The sequence below is a fragment of the Saccopteryx bilineata genome, chromosome 5, assembly GCF_036850765.1.
Source record: "Saccopteryx bilineata isolate mSacBil1 chromosome 5, mSacBil1_pri_phased_curated, whole genome shotgun sequence".
In the NCBI taxonomy this organism is placed as follows: domain Eukaryota; kingdom Metazoa; phylum Chordata; class Mammalia; order Chiroptera; family Emballonuridae; genus Saccopteryx; species Saccopteryx bilineata.
In genome coordinates, this window is record NC_089494.1 from 77,907,617 (window position 1) to 77,924,318 (window position 16,702).

At 37.3% G+C, this 16,702-nt stretch overlaps 1 protein-coding gene and 1 pseudogene across 4 annotated transcripts in view; one reads left to right on the plus strand and one right to left on the minus strand.

The window, feature by feature from the left end:
• Positions 1–16,702, plus strand: part of BAZ2B (bromodomain adjacent to zinc finger domain 2B) — a 452,863-nt gene that overhangs the window by 185,712 nt on the left and 250,449 nt on the right. The window lies entirely within an intron of this gene.
• LOC136307005 (U2 spliceosomal RNA) lies at positions 9,022–9,149 on the minus strand (annotated as a pseudogene).

Sequence of the window (16,702 nt, forward strand, 5' to 3'; positions counted from 1 at the left end):
CCTTAGTTGTTCATTGGTTGCTTGTTGTATGTGCCTTGACCCGGCAAGCGCAGGGTCTTGAACTGGCAACTTCAGCATTCTAGGTCGATCCTTTATCCACTGTGCTACAAAAGGCCAGGCAGGGTCATGTTTTCTTATTTATTCAGATATCCTGTCTTTTTATTGAAACATTTAATCTGTTTACATTTAAGGTTATTATTGATATGTACTTATTTATTGCCATTTTATTCTTTAGACCAGTGTTTCTCTCTTTTGATTACTTTTTGTTCCCTCTTCTTAGAGCAAGCCCTTTAACATTTCTGGCAATGCTGGTTTGGTAATAAACTTCTTTAGTTGACTTGTTTTGTTTTTAGTTTGGGAAGTTCTTTATTTCGCCTTCAATTTTAAATGATAGCCTTTCTGGATAGAGTAGTCGTCTTGGTTATAGGTATTTGCTTTTGATCACCTTGTATATTTCTTGCCAGTCCCTCTGGCCTGAGTGTTTCTGTCAAGAAATCTTCTGACAGGCTTAAGGGGGCTCCTTTGTAGGTATCTAATTATTTTTCTGCCTTTTGATTCAGCGATCCCACTTCTGGGAATGTATATCTTAAGAATCCCTAAACACTAATTTGAAAGCATATATGCGCACCTATGTTCGTTGCAGCATTGTTTATGAGAGTCAAGATCTGGAAATAGTCCAGATTTTCTTCAGTAGATGAGAGGATAAAAAGGCTGTGGTACATTAACACAATGGAATACTACCAGGCCCTATAAAAGAAGGAAATTTTGCCTTTTGCAACAGCATAGATGGACCTGTAAATTATTGTGCTAGGTGAAATAAGCCACTCTGAGAAAGGCAGCTACCATATGCTCTCACTTATATGTGGAATCTAATGAACAAAATAAACTGATAAACAAAATAGTAACAGAGGCCTGGGACAGACTGACAGCTGACAGTGGAGAGGAGGATGGACTGGATGAAAGGAGAAGGGATTAGTCAAAAACCAACACATAGACACAGTCAACAGTGTGATGATAGCCAGAGGGAAAGTAAGTTGGGGGTTTGGTGGAGGTGGGCAGAGGTTAGGAAAATGGGACAGAAAGAGATGTTGCTAGGGATATAGAGGCCTCACAATGTGGTGGGCAGATGATTTGTTCAGTTGTGCACTTGAAACCTATATGGTATTGCAAACCAATGTCATCCCAATACATTTAATTTTTAAAAATTCAATATGCCACTTTATAAATATGAACTATTCTTTTACTAGGCAATAGATCTCATAGTGAGGAGGAAGAGAATTCATAGGCAGTGCAGGGCTTTAGTATTGCTATTAGTATTATACAACAGATCCTTATAAGAGGGAGATGTATTTTCTGCTCAAAGTAGTTTGGATATAACATCTTCATTTGTACAAATTATAATCTATTATATTGAATATTTTGTCACTCTTAATCTGAAAACTGGTAACAGATGAAAGTCTTTAAAAATTCACTGTGAATAGAAATTCACAATAAGACAATAAACACAATTAAATCATGGGCAAAGATTTTAGTATTTCTTTGAAGAAGATACACAAATGACAATAAACACATGAAAATCTGCTCAACATTGTATAGCCATACGGAAATGCAAATCAAAACCACAGTGAGATAATACTTGATGTCTACTAGGATGACATTAAAAATCCAAAACAATGGATGCCTGACTAGGTTGTGGCACAGCGAATAGAGCATCGCCCTGGGATGCTGAGAACCCAGGTTCAAAAGCCCAAAGTTGTGGGCTTGAGCAAGGGCCCATCCAGCTTGAGCACGGAGCTGCTGACTTGAGCATGGGATCGTAGAAAGAAGCCTATTGTTGCTGGCTTGAGCCAAAAGGTCACTGGCTTGAAGCCCAAGGTCAATGGCTTGAGCAAGGCATCATTGGCTCAGCTGGAGCCTCCATGTATGAGTAAGCAACCAATGAACAACTAAAGTGCCGCAACTACAAGTTGATGCTTTTCATCTCTCCTTTACTATATGCCTGTCTGTCCCTCTCTCACGATAAAAAAAAAAAGGAAAATAAGTGAAAATTGGAAATTTTATGGGAATGGAATAAGAAGTCACTTAGGAATGGTTTTATTAAACATAGAACTACCATATGACCCCAAACTTCCATTCCTAGGGATGTAAGAGAACTGAAAACTTATGTCCACACATAAACTTGCACATGAATCTTCGTAGTGTCATTCATAATCACCAAAAGGTGTAAAGAAGTGAAATGCATTTTAACTGATGAATGGTTAAACAAAATGTGCATACAGTTGAATATTATTCAGTCATAAAAAAAGAATAAAGTACAGTACTTATACATGCTGCAACATGGATGAGTTTTGGAAACATGCTTAAAGAAGGCACACAAAAAAGGTCACATATTATATGATTCCCTTCGTATGAAATGTCCAGAATAGGCAAATTCATTGAGCCAAAATATAGATTAGTGTTTGCCAGGGGCTGGAAGGGAGAGTGGGGAGGAGAATGAGTAATGCCTATTTAATTGGTATGGTGTTTCTTGTTGGAATGATGAAAATGTTGTGGACTTAAATAGTGATGATGGTTGCACATTGTGAATATACTACAACCATTGAGTTGTATACTTTATAAAGGTGAATTTCATGGGAGTTTTATCTCAATTTTAAAAATTTATTGTGACCTCTAAAATTATGATATTTTGGGGAGGAATACCTGAAACATGTAGAATACTGCTGTGGATATTTCATATCTTAATCTTAAATTAATTATATGTCACATACTCGAACCATATTGTTTTAATGACTGAAATGCTCTTCAGTATTATGTCATGGACCAGTCTCTGAGGGATGTGAAATAGTCATTCAAAACTCATTATTTTGTTTATTGCTGGAATATTTTTGACAGTTCAATAGGATGACTATTCTCAGGTAACATATAAAGTAATATATAAAGTAACATATAAAGAGCCATGCCTTTTTTAAGAAAAGGATTTATTTTTACCTTATGAATATGGTGAATAATATAAACAAACAAAAACTGCTTATGACAGTTATTTCTTCTTTGCTCTGATTATTAGGAACTCAAAGCTATATATTTGGTCCCCCCGTAACAAAGGTACAGGGGTCTGTGGCATGCATTTTTGAAACTAATCTTATTCTTGGCCTCATAATGTTTCCTCACTCTCAATTTCTTATTTTTAAAATATATTATGTACCTTAATATATTACTTTTTATATTACTTTAGAAATGGACAGGGTATAAAGATATACATGGGATAAAAGACCTTATACTTTGAGGGGGAAAAACTCAATGCAAATGTGCTTGACTAACTTATATAAATTAATTTACACTAGGCCCTGGCCGGTTGGCTCAGCAGTAGAGCGTCAACCTGGCGTGCAGAAGTCCCGGGTTCGATTCCTGGCCAGGGCACACAGGAGAAACGCCCATCTGCTTCTCCACCCCTCCCCCTCTCCTTCCTCTCTGTCTCTCTCTTCCTCTCCCACAGCCAAGGCTCCATTGGAGCAAAGATGGCCCGGGCACTGAGGATGGCTCTGTGGCCTCTGCCTCAGGTGCTAGAATGGCTCTGGATGCAACAGAGCGACGCCCCAGAGGGGCAGTGCATCGCCCCCTGGTGGGCGTGCTGGGTGGATCCCGGTCAGGCGCATGCAGGAGTCTAACTGCCTCCCCGTTTCCAGCTTCGGAAAAATGAAAAAAGAAAATTAATTTACACTAATATGTAATTAGTAAATTGTCTTTATAACTTTCAAATCTTTATAACTAATTATGAACATTTTTAAGGCAGCAAGGGAATATAGGGGAAAGTAATAAGCAGAGAGAAAGGAACTCTGAAATGATGAAGATTTGTGTAAATGATGGACACATGAATTGCTTTTTGTTTGAAGTAGAATGATGAATTTGTATGGAAGATTGGGGTTCTGGAAATCCAAAAGTGAAAATGGGTCATTACAGAAGAGGGAAATGGGAAAGTTCCGTGGAGATGCCTTTTAAAATTGCTGCTTTACTCTTTGTCTAATGTTGATCCTATTTAAGCCCCACTGTGCAAAATGAAGTAAAAGCTGTTTATGGCATTGTTTTTACCATGTGCAGCTGCATGTATGTAGTTTAGAAAAGACATTGTCATCACATCATAAAATATGTCAACATTGCTTTCTCTAATATTTTAACTTGGCAGCCTTTATTACAAACTAATATTGTTTTAAAAGGGTTTTTAATTATCTCCCCCTATGTTTTTCAATATAGTCTCCACATAATTCTTTAATAATTACAGGTCTTATATTTGCATTTCTAGCAGCAAGATTGGGTTTATGCATTTATTAGTTACTTAGTAATCATTGATTTTCCCCATGATTTTTCCCTTCTCTAGATCATCTCATCAGTATATAAATATGCTGTACCATTCCGTTTTAATACAAAAATCTTGTAAGACCTCACATTCTCCTTTGCCTCCCATACTATTTTTCTACAATCCATTATAGCAAAACTCCTTCAAAGAGTTGTTCATATATAATAGCTTCTATATCCTCATCAAACTCTCTTTGACTTGCTTATTCTATTCATGCTTCTGTCTTCACCACTCTGCTAACAACGTTTTTGTCTTTGGCACCAGTGAAATTTATCTTGATAAATCCAGTAGTCATTTCTCAACCCTAAGGTTAAGTGTTTTCTCAGTAGCAATTGTCATAGTTGATGATATCATTTTTCCTGAAATCTTCACTTGGGTACTTAACTTTGTCAACACCAAATTCTTTTTTTTAAATTTCAGATAGAGCAAGAGAAGGGAGAGAGAAGAAGAGAGAGAGAGAAGAAGGGAGAGAGAAGGAGAGAAACACAGACAAAGACAGGAAGGGAGAGAGGGAAGGAGGAGAGAGATGAGAAGCATCAACTCGTAGTTGCTTCACTTGAGTTGTTCATTGATTGCTTCTTATATGTGTCTTGACTGGGGGGCTCAAGCCGAGCCAGTGACTTTTGGTTTCAAGCTAATGACCGTGGAATCATGTCAACGATCCCATGCTTCAGCCAAGGGATTTCCAGATGTTGGGGTTTCCAACCAGGATCCTCAGTATCCTAGGTTGACAGACACTCTATCCACTACACCGGCATCCATCAGGCTGAAAATCTGATTCGTGTGTGTGTGTGTGTGTGTGTGAGAGAGAGAGAGAGAGAGAGAGACAGAGAGACAGATAGGGACAGATAGACAGGAAGGGAGAGAGATGAGAAGCACCAGTTCTTTGTTGCAGCTCCTTAGTTGTTCATTGACTGCTTTCTCTCATATGTGCCTTGACTGGGGGAGGGGGGGCTCCAGCAGAGCGAGTGACCCCTTGCTTAAGCCAGCGACCATGGGGTCATGTCTGTGATCACTCGCTAAAGCTGGCAACCCTGTGCTCAAGCTGGTGAACCCACATTTAAGCCAGATGAACCCGTGCTCAAGCTGGTGACCTTGGGGTTTCGAACCTGAGTCCTCAGTGTCCTAGCCTGATGCTCTACCTACTGCGCCACTGCCTGATCAGGACCAAAATCTTGACTTCTTAATACATTCACTACCCCTACACACTATTACTATCCTAGTGTGTCTATCTCGGTCTTTAGCAGCATTACTCACCCAATTGAATAGTCCAAAATCTTGGACTTCTCCTTGATTATGATGCTTTTTTCCTCTTATTTAGTCTATCCAATCACTTTTGTCAAAAGCATGGCTACTATAATAGTCATCTCTCATTTTTACCTGAATTACTATATTTGCTTTCTAAACTGATTTCTGTATTTTTAGTCTTTCCTCCTTTTTTAATTTCCAAGATTATTCTGCTGTGTACAATGATAGATTGTCTTTTCCAATTAGACCCCATCACTTCCTTAGTGAAAGCATTATGTATGGCTTTCAACACAGTTGGAATAACGTCCAAACCCTTACTATTCCTTTCCCAGCCAAACTGTTATTGTTCCTTTCCAAGCCCTCCATGATCTGTGCATAGTTAGCTCTTCTTCCACGGTCTTCTAACTTACTGTAAGCCTTTTCACCTCACGGCCTCGGCACTTGCTATTCTCTGTACCTGAAGTGTTTCTGCTTACTTCATTCTTTAACATTTTTTAAACAAATGTATTGATTTGAGAGAGGAAGGGAGACTGAAGAGAGAAACATCAGTTTGCTGCTTCACTTATTTATGCATTCATTGATTGATTCTTGTATGTGCCCTAGGATCTAACCCACAACCTTGGTGTGTTGCCGTGATGATTTAACTACCTGAATTACTGGCCCAGGGCTTTCTTACTTCATTGTTATTCTCCAGACATTTATCTTCTCTGAGAGGCATTCTTTGCTATCATTTCATCTCCTTACTCTACTTTGTAGTACTTATCACAGTGAGAAAGTTAAAGAATTTGTACTTTCTTATTGTTTTGTAGTCCTCTCCTATTTCTGCATAATATCTGTAAAGACAGAGACTGTCTTTTTTGCTGTTGTATTTCCAGATCTAAGATGGTACCTGCCACATAGTAGATACTTCATAGTTATTGAATGAATGAACAAATGAACTTCTTGATTTGATTACTGTTTTATAAGTGAATTAGTGAATGAGAAATACTTAATTTTGGTTTATAATTTATATTCTGATTATTACACTTATTAACTTTTTTATTTTGGTAAAATATACATAACATTAAATTTAATCATTTAAAAGTATACAATCAAGCCTGACCAGGTGGTTGTGCAGTGGATAGAGCGTTGGATTGGGACACAGAGAACCCAGGTTCGAAACTCTGAGGTTGCCGGCTTGAGCGTGGGCTCATCCGGCTTGAGCACAGGGTTCATCAGCTTGAGCACGGGGTCACTGGCTTGAGCGTGGGATCATAGACATGACCCCATGGTTGTTGGCTTGAGCCCAAGGTTGCTGGCTTGAGCAAGGGGTCACTCTCTCTGCTGTAGCCCCTCAGTCAAGGCACACATGAGAAAGCAATCAATGAGCAACTAAGGAGTCACAACAAAGAATTGATACTTCTCATCTCTCTCGCTTCCTGTCCCTGTCTGTCCCTTTCTCTGTCTCTGTCACACGCGCGCGCACACACACACACACACACGAAAGTATACAGCCAAGCCTGACCTGTGGTGGCACAGAGGATAAAGCGCCAATCTGGAATGCTGAGATTGCTTGTTCAAAATCCTGGGCTTGCCTGGTCAAGGCACATATAAGGAGCAACTACTACAAGTTGATGTTTCCTGCTCCTCTCCACTGCCATTCTCTCTTCTCTATCTAAAATCAATTTTTAAAAAAGTCTTAAAATTGAATAAAATATACAGTCAAGTAGCATTAAATACATTTATATTGTTGTGCAACCATCACCACCATTCTTCTCCAGAACATTTTTCATCTTCCAAAATTCAAACTCTGCCCTCATTAAACAATAACTCCTCATTCTCACTTCCCCTAGTCCCTGGCCATCACTATTCTATATTCGGTCTTACAAATTCAAGTATTCTAGGTACCTGTATGAGTATCTCATATCACAATGTAAGAGTCATATTGTATTTGTCCTCTTTGACTATCTTTGTTTGGGCCGCTATAACAAAATATCACAGACTGAGTGTCTTATAAATAACAAAACTTTGTTTCTCACAGTCAGGGGGGTGGGACAGTCCAAGATCAAGATGTTGACAGATTTGGTGTATACTTAGAGCCTGCTTTCTGGTTCATAGAACTTTTTGCTATACCTCACATGGTGGAAGGGGCAAGAAGTTGTCTGGGGTATCTTCTATATACAAGGGACCTAATTCCTTTTAAGAGGGTTCTGCCCTCATGACCTAATCACTCCCCAAAGGCCCTCCCTTCAAATATCAACACATTGGGGATTAGATTTCAACATGAATTATGGAGCAGAGGATGCAAACATTTAGTTTATAGTACATATTTATTTCACTCAGCACAGGGTCTTTAGATTCATCCATGTTGCTTTAAATGTTTTTAAATGGCATTTTTCATCAGGTGCATAGCAATTAATTGTATCTATGCCTTTCACGTCTTTTACGTGTGCATCTCAAAAAATGTTATAAGCATAATTAACTAAACCTCACAACATCCCTATGAAGTAGATAGTTATGGTGTGACAAACTGAAGTACCAAGAGATTTCCTAAGGTGCATAGTTAATGTATGGCAAAATTCTGAATGAAGACTGAGGTCATGTAATCCCTTGTTGAAGTATTAGACTAGATTTCTTTATGGTGAAATCATTCTAAGAATTCTAAGAAAAACACAATAGCAGTAATATTTAATATTTCTAAATATTCATAGCAAATTTCTTTAATAGGAAAATGTTAAATATGCATTAATTCAAACCTAGTATTTGCTATTAACTATGGCAACTTTAGTTATTGGATCTAACTAAACATTTGTTTCAGTGTTTTGCTTGATGATGTAATTGTCTCACCAATCTTCATAGCCATATTCTGAATTGGATCTTTGAAGATTTGGATTGGGATAGTTTCATTTCAGTCTTTTAGCTATGGTATATATAAAATTATAAGCTTATGTTTGTCTTGATTGCTGGCTTGTTGAAGTGAGGTGATTTTTTTTTTTTTTTTTTTTTTTAGTTAGAAAAGGGGAGGCAGATACAGACTCCCACATGCACCTTGACCTGGATCCACCTGGCAAGCCCACTAGGGGGTGATGCTCTGCCCATCTAGGGCACTTGCTCTGTTGCAACCGGAGCCATTTTTTAACATCTGAGGCAAAGGCCATGTAGCCATCCTGAGCACCTGGAGCCAACTTGCTCTAATTGACCCATGGCTACAGGAGGGGAGGAGAAGAGAGAAAGAGAGAGAGAGAAGCAAGAGGATGAAAGGTAGAAAAGCAGATGGTTGTTTCTGCTGTGTACCCTAACCCACAATCAAACCTGGGACTTCGACACACCGGCTGATGCTCTACCACTGAGCCAACGGGCCAGGGTGGTGAGGTAGTATTTTTAAAGGCAATCTTTTAAGTAGCAAATTATCAGTTGATGTGGTATTGGTTGGCAGATCTAAAATGGAGTCTAATTTAGATAAAAACCAAATCATATAATTTATATTCAGATATGTTTTAACTTCATTAATGGTAATTCCTGATAAGAGCAGATACTATACTTGATCTTAGCCAAAAGGCCGAGAAACATAATTCCTAAAAGTTTTATTTCTCTGTGTTACTGCAATTTTAGTTGAATTTCCTAAAGAACTTATAGTTGGAGAAATAAAAGTATAGCTAAAACAGCATATTATTTTCTCAAGTGGATCTCTTTATTATATTACTTCACCCAGAAGATTAGTTCATTTTTGGACGTTGTGTATAAGTTAACCCCAAGAATGTTTCAACACATGTTGATTGACCTTCTTCCTCCACTGGATGCCCATTTATGGCTCTAAAGCAGAGAAACCTAGGAACTTAGTAAAGATTTTGAAAAGTACAAATTCATGTTGAAAGAATAGGGTGATAAAGTTTGGGAAAAGAGACAACTTATAGATACTTAATTTTTTTCAAAAATTCACCAGGTCTAATAGCCTGTTGTGCTTTGTTTGCATGTTTTTTTTTATTATCAACAGCATAGGAAGCTACCATCTGAGCTCTAGCTAAATTTCATGTAATAAAGCTTATGTTAGTTGTCTAAAGTTTTTGTGAGTTTAACTATGAGAATTATCTCAATCACATAAAACAATAAGGACAAGTGGTGTAAATTTGATACATTTAGAGGGAATGACAGCTTTTTGCAGAAAGGATAGTGAAATTATTGATACATTTTAGTAGTTTATGAAAATGTAAATTTCTTTTATGAGAAATGTGAAATCATTGAGAATACAAATGCTTTTTAAATGCCACCTGTTTATATTTGGTTTTACCTGAAGTGCTATTACTGACAATGAGTTGTCTGGTTGAAGAGAGCAGTAGTGTGGAGAGATGACAAGAAGTTAAGGTCCTGGTAAATCCTCTCTTTAAAAGACTGTGCATGCTTGCTTGCTTGCTTGCTTGCTTGCTTTATTTATTTATTTATTTATTTATTTATTTATTTATTTATTTTTGTATTTTTCTGAAGCTAGAAACGGGAAGAGACAGACTCCCGCATGCGCCCCACCGGGATCCACCCGGCACGCCCACCAGGGGGTGATGCTCTGCCCGATGCTCTGCCCCTCCGGGGCGTATCTCTGCCGCAACCAGAGCCACTGTAGCGCCTGGGGCAGAGGCCAAGGAGCCATCCCCAGCGCCCGGGCCATCTTTGCTCCAATGGAGCCTCGGCTGCGGGAGGGGAAGAGAGAGACAGAAAAGAAGGAGAGGGGGAGAAGCAGATGGGCGCTTCTCCTGTATTTATTTATTTTTGCTTTTGCTTTGTTCTATTACTTAGTGCAAGTACTTTTATGGGAAACTTCACCTTGTTTTAAGTTATGATTTAAAAAATTAGTGGTTTTAAATTGAAAAACTGTCATTTGCTTTATTTCTAGACTTCTGTTGGGAGGCTATAGAGTCATCACTTTGTAACACACTGAGTTTCTCTGGTGTAGATAATAAGCGTCTGATTATTAATTCTAACAGCAGGTATTAAATTAATTAACAGCAGGTAGTATTGAGTTAGAGGTCTACCTAACCTACCATAAAGCCCTGTGAGGTCTCCAAAGCCAAATGGTGCCAGTGTATAAAACCTTAGCATTGATTATCTTGCTTTTGTTGATCAAAAAATTACAGTCATAATAAAAATTGATGGTTTTGTATTGGTGAGTCTATAAAACTTTTTGGTTCTTCCAGTTCAATAAGTATATGAGCACTTTATTTCAAAGTCAGTCATTTGTAAATTTTTAAGGGAAGAGGCTCTAGCTTTTTTATTATTTTCAGTGTATCTTAGCATGGATTACTGTGGTAGGAGTCATTGCGACTACTGCCTCTACAGCCTCTGTGAACATTAAAGAAGGAAGCACATTTGTTATTTTACTACATACTCGTTTAGATCTACAGCTGACGCATTCATTGAGTATGATGCATCAGAAATATTGCTTGGAATTGGAACCCATACCTACTCAAGTTGCATATTTTCCTTTCTTTTTCTACCTTTGATATCTTCCTCCATGAAATCAGAAAACAATATTTAATTTAGATATCTAGTCTCTTACTTTAAAGCTTGTTGCATGTATAAGTATCTAAACTGACTGGGCCTTTTTTTAACTGACAAAACTTCTATTAATGTTATATAATGTCTTTTATTTATCTGCCCATGTTAAACTGCAGTGGCAGTCTTCTGTCAGATATACCATGTTACATGCTTAGTTAAAACTTGCTGTTAAAGTTTGCTCATCTTTTTTTCTTACAACATAATAAGAAAAGAAAAAAAAACTGATAAAAAAAAGAGGTTACCAAGGGTTAGGACTTTAAAATTGTTAGTAAAATAATTTTTTTTCTATTTTCTGTTGAGGTTTTAGTTATAAAGTACATGAATAAAGCACTTCTACCCAGCTGAACAAAGTAAAACAAATTGAAAACTTTAAATACAGGCAGTCTTGACGCAGCCTAAAGAGGTTAAACTGAGATCTCCCCAAACCCAAGACTGTTTCCCTTATGAACACTATGATGCATGAAGGATTCCATGATAATATAAACCTTTTCCCCTCCAAACATAAACGTGAAAATTATGTGAGGATAATATAATTCCTCTCCAAATTTGAAGCAGTTTTCCTGAAATGAACGTATCTGACTCAACACCAGTGGTTTTTACACTTCTAAAAATTAGAGAAACTAATATTTTAAATATTTAGTAGGATCATTTACAGTTCAATCCTTAATGGCTTTAGAAATGCTTAGTCGCACTATCTAATATAGTAGCTACATGTGGCTATTTAAATTTAACTTAAAATAATTAAAATTAAATAATATTTAAAAGGTAGTTCCCTAGTCACACTAACTGTATTACCAGTGCTCAGTAGCCACATTTGGCTGTGGGCTAGGTATTGGACAGCACAGATATCAAACATTTATTTTTTTCATTGCGGAAAGTTTTCTTGTGCAGCAGTGGATAGACAGAGTATTCCATTAGTGGTAGAGCACGTGTTCACCCCCACTGTACAGTTTTCTATTGTTACAAGTATGCTCCTTCCCTCCTAAAGAAGTATTGCTTATCAAAGCCTGTGCTTTTTTTCCCTATTGTATTTTCCCAAGTAATAATAATAATTTTTTAAAAATGGTCAGGATTTGAAATAATTAGATGATGACAGAAGCAGGTTTAGATTTTTAATTAATTAATTTATTTATTTTAGAGAGAGAGGAACAGAGAGAGAGAGAGAGAGAGAAAAGTATCAACTTGTTCCACTTCCCGTATTTATGCATTCATTGATTGACTCTTGGAGGTGCCCTGACTGGGAATTGAACCTGCAACCTTGCATATTGGAAAGATGCTCTAACCAACTGAAGTATCGGGCTAGGAATAGCATGTTTTGAGTTTTATAAAGCTTAAATATATGTGCCAAGTTATGTAATTATGGTATTTTAAAAAAAGAATGATAGACACTGACTTTCCATTGTCCCACTCAAGATAGAAACACTGGCAGAGCCTATGTGTAGCATCTGATGTATGAGATTATTTTTCATATCTTTGTTTAAGAAATAATTTTTAATTGTATAACCACACCTTAAAGCATATTATTCTATGTTTAGATTGAGTGATGTGATAATAAGCAGGTAGATTTATTTTTCTGTGCATTTATTTTTTTAATCTTTAATAAGCAAGATAAGGATAAATATCCTATGTATATATTGGAACATATGTAGTATTGTTAAGTAAAGGTTAAGATTTGATGCTAAAATGGATTACCTAAGGAAAGACTTTTTCTGTTTTGTGGTGGAGGGGGAAGAAAAATATAGATAGTTACATACTAATTACTGAAAAAATACTCATATAATGGTATCCATGAATTAAAATTTTCCCCCCACAGTTTAACATTAGCAGGTGTTTTCTGAGACTAAATAGAGTTGAGTTTTACTCTGTGTACATCTACTAAAATGGTGACTTGTAGAGAAATAGCACATAAGCAATATATTAGTTGAATTACATTTTTATAAAATGTAGTATTACTTTTTATTTGTATATTTGGAATATATAGCCTAGTTTCAAAATGATTTTTAAAAATTACTTATCCCTGCCTGACCTGTGGTGGCACAGTGGATAAAGTGTCGACCTGGAACACTGAGGTTGCCGGTTCGAAACCCTGCACTTGTCTGGTCAGGGCACATTCAGGAGTTGATGCTTCCTGCTCCCCCCCACACACACACACACATTCTCTCTAAAATGAATAAATTAACAACATTACTTATCCCTTTAAAAGCCACTGAAGATTTGTCTGCTTTTAACTTTTAGCGTCATTTTAATTTCATATACTTTTTTTTGTCCTGCATTTGCAAGTACCCAGTAAGCCATCTGTAAAAGTTACTACCATGATGAAGGAATGAATGCCTTTACTATTTTTTTATACTATAAGATTTAAGCCTTTAAATAAAATATTGTTTTAAACTGTAGATTGTCTTAATTATCCTTTCTTTTTTCCTGCAAATAAAATATGAAATGGAACATTTACTTTTATCTGCAACTGTTTATTCAGTTTTATTTCATTACAAATGCTTGTTTGAATGCAACTACAATATTTGAAGAAATTAGTACCTATTTTAATTACAGAGTTTTAGAGAAAGTATAATGCTTCTTCAACAAAACTTTGTGTATCAACACTTGACTGTCACCGACTGTTTTTTTTTGTTTTTTGTTTTTGTTTTTTTTAGGGGAAATGAGAAGTCGTGTTGCTTGTTGTATGTGCTTTGACCCGGCAAGGCCAGGGTTTCAAACCGGTGACCTCAGCAACACCACAGGCCAGGCATCATAGACTGTTTTTGCGTAGATTAAAGTTGAGAGCATGCTGCAAGGAAGTAGTTCCTTGAAGGCAGGTCTTTGGATATACTGAGAAATGTACTTGACCTATACAGGGGCTTGGGTAATTTTAGAGAGAATGTTTCCGGTCTTCTCTTCTCTGATCCCTCCATGCGTCATTTAAAGCTAACACATTATCCTTCATACAAATCTTTTCTCTTTTGCCTTCAATTAGTATATTTTTTTATTTCTTGTACTTAAACAAAATACCACACAGTTCTCTTGCTTCCCAGGGGTCTTATTTATACAGTGTGTCCGTAAAGTCATGGTGCACTTTTGACCGGTCACAGGAAAGCAACAAAAGACGATAGAAATGTGAAATCTGCACCAAATAAAAGGAAAACTCTCCCAGTTTCATACCTATTCAGTGCAGTTCAATGTGGGCTCATGCACAGATTTTTTAGGGCTCCTTAGGTAGCTATCCCGTATAGCCTCTACAGACTCGTCACTGACTGATGGCCTACCAGAACGGGGTTTCTCCACCAAACTGCCGGTTTCCTTCAACTGCTTATCCCACTGAGTAATGTTATTCCTATGTGGCCGCACTTCGTTATAAACGCGCCGAATTCACATTGCACTTTGGTCACGGATTCAAATTTAACGAGCCACAGAACACACTGAACTTTCCTCTGTACCGTCCACATCTCGACTGGCATGGCCGTGGGCTGCTCCGCTGCATACATGGTGTTACGTCATCATCTGCGCATGCGCACATGCTGCCACATCATCCTACAGAAACTGGGAGGGTTTTCCTTTTATTTGGTGCAGATTTCACATTTCTATCATCTTTTGTTGCTTTCCTGTGACCGGTCAAAAGTGCACCATGACTTTACCTACACACTGTAGGTATCCTCAATTTCTGCTGGCTAAGTATTTTTGATCCTCTATATTCATTCCCTGTGTGAATTCCCCCACACTCTTAGCTTGAATTGTACTTTTTTATATGACTGATTTAAAAACCTTGAACTATTCTGAATTGCAGTTTATACCTGTTGTTTTGATATATCTCTATTTGAGTAGCCTGTGGTAACACTGGACTCACTATCCAGACTAAAAGTCACTCCACCCCACCATGGAAAGTTTCTTTCATTGTGTTCCTGGCGAGTGAGAACCTTTGAGGTTATTTTACATTCTCATCTATACTTGTTCCTATACTTACTTTAGCATCAAGTCTTCTTTTTTGCTGATGTATCTTGGGTTTCCCATCCCCTCTGCATTTCCATCTTCACTATCCAAATCCTCATTATCTCACACTGGTAATTTGCCCACTTTTACAGCACCCCTGCCTGGCTCTTCTTTTTTTTTTTAAAGCTTCCTAAACTTTCCCTGCAGTAAGTTTTTAAAATGTATAAATTATCATGGCACATCTTCCTTAATAATAACTGTAAGAATTTTTACTTATACTTTCCTCTGGGCATAGTGTTAGATGTAATAGGAAATCGCTAAGTAATTGTTGGCTTATTCATTCAGCAGCTATTTACTGAGTAATTACTGGGTTCCAAGTACCATACTAGTGCTCCAGTTATCTCCTCTCATGCAGCTTGCAGCTAAGAATATTTTCTAGTGGTACAGGAAGGCTTCTCTGAGGAGGTGGCATTTATTATGAGACCTGAGTGAAGTGAGTGAGTCAGTTCTATGTAAAGATATGGGGAACAGTTGCTCCGGGCTGAGAGAACAGCAAGTGTCAAGGTGCTGAAGAGGGACAAGTTTGTATATTTTGGGAATATCAGAAAGGCTGAAACATATTAGTAAGAGAGTACCAGGAGCTGTAGTCAGGAGACCAGGTGACAGAAGGCCTAATAGACCATGGTAAGTATTGCGGATTTTATCCTAAGTGATGAGTAAGCCATTGAACAGTTTTGGGTTAAAGAGTTATGTGAGCTGATATATTTGTCACAAAGTTCAGAATAGAAGAAGAGAGCAATATAATGGCAATATAAGAAAGCAATATCTTGAATTAGTGCAGAAACAAGCAGTAGTATGTGTTTTAGAGCAGTGGTCCCCAACCCCCGGGCCGCGGACCGGTACCGGTCCGTGGGCCATTTGGTACCGGTCTGCAGAGAAAGAATAAGTAACTTACATTATTTTTGTTTTATTTATATTTAAGTCTGAACGATGTTTTATTTTTAAAAAATGACCAGATTCCCTCTGTTACATCCGTCTAAGACTCACTCTTGACGCTTGTCTCGGTCACGTGATACATTTATCCATCCCACCCTAAAGGCCGGTCCGTGAAAATATTTTCTGACATTAAACCGGTTCGTGGCCCAAAAAAGGTTGGGGAGCACTGTTTTAGAGTTCAGGACAGAAGGAGGAAAACTCGTTGGCAGAATGGACTGGATGGAAGGTGTGTGGTATAAGAAAGAAACCAAGGAAAACTCAATTCTGAATGCTTAAATAAGTCATATATCCTTCCTCTCATCTATTTTCCTTGAGTATATAATAAGAAATGTCTCTTTTCTGTGTATTTGAAGGAATTATACATGAGAGCCCATTGTGAATCTTAAACATTGTAGTATTGTTACTTTTTAACACTAAACAGTTAAAAGCTTACCTTAAATCATACCTTGTTAATTAAGAATTTCTAAAAGCTTAGATTTTTTTTTTACAGAAATAAGAACTCTAAATCATATATGGCTTAGGAAATACTTCAATTTATTACTTCCCTTGGGTTTAAAGTATATGGTTTTTTCCAATAGTTTTGTCACTATTCGCAAGGATTACTATGAAGCAGTATTTCCTGTTAATTGATAATAAGTAGATCACATTTCAGCCATAAGC